Below are 887 nucleotides of genomic sequence, written 5' to 3'. Positions count from 1 at the left end.
TCAGTAATATCTTCGAGATTTACTAATGTTGTTTCAAGCAGCATCGTTTATTCTTTTTCAATACTGTATAATAGTCTAGTTTGTGTCTACATCGCTATTTATATATTATCCTTTTTATTGACATTTTAGCTGTTTGAAGTTTTTAACTATTCTACCTAGAGCTATTATAAACATTCTAGTGCATATATTTTTACTGAACATGAATGCTCATATGTCTTTGGTATATAATGAGGAGTGAAATTTTTGGTCCATAGGGTAGATATGTCCTTTGCTTTAGTAGAACTGCCAGAAGTGTTTTTCTAGTGTTTGTGACAATTTTTCCTTCCTCTAATATTGTGGGTATTTTAGTGGCTCAGCATCTTTGCCAGTATTTATTATTGTCGTTCTTTTGTTGTTCTGTTTGTTCGGGTAATATCTCATTTTGGTTTAAATTTCCATTTCCCTGATGACTAATGACATTGAACACCTTTTCATATACTTACTGGCCATTTTGATATACTCTTATATCGAGTTCCTGTTCAATAATTTTCCCTATTTTTCAAAATTCGTCTCTTTTTCTTATTGATTTGTAGGAGTTCTCTGCACAAACTGTTTTTGTTTTTGTTCTATAAACTAGTGAGATACTGAAGGCTGTTTATATTAAGGGACTTAAAGAAATCACAGACATAAAATTGGAAGAACAGAAATTGTGGCACAATTCTGCGTTGCAATACAACATCTTTTCTAATAAACCACTTCAGGGAAAAAAAATGAAAGTTGTATGATACCAAATATATTGCCAAAGAACTTTCCTACTATATTTCCAATAAATCACAGGCCTGAACATAATCTTAATCACTTTAACTTACTTTTTCCTCCCCCAGTGGAATTCTGTCCCTAAGAACACA

Source organism: Propithecus coquereli, unplaced genomic scaffold (genome assembly GCF_000956105.1).
Source record: "Propithecus coquereli isolate 6110/MARCELLA unplaced genomic scaffold, Pcoq_1.0 Scaffold174, whole genome shotgun sequence".
Taxonomy (NCBI): domain Eukaryota; kingdom Metazoa; phylum Chordata; class Mammalia; order Primates; family Indriidae; genus Propithecus; species Propithecus coquereli.
Note: the sequence above shows the minus strand (reverse complement) of the source record.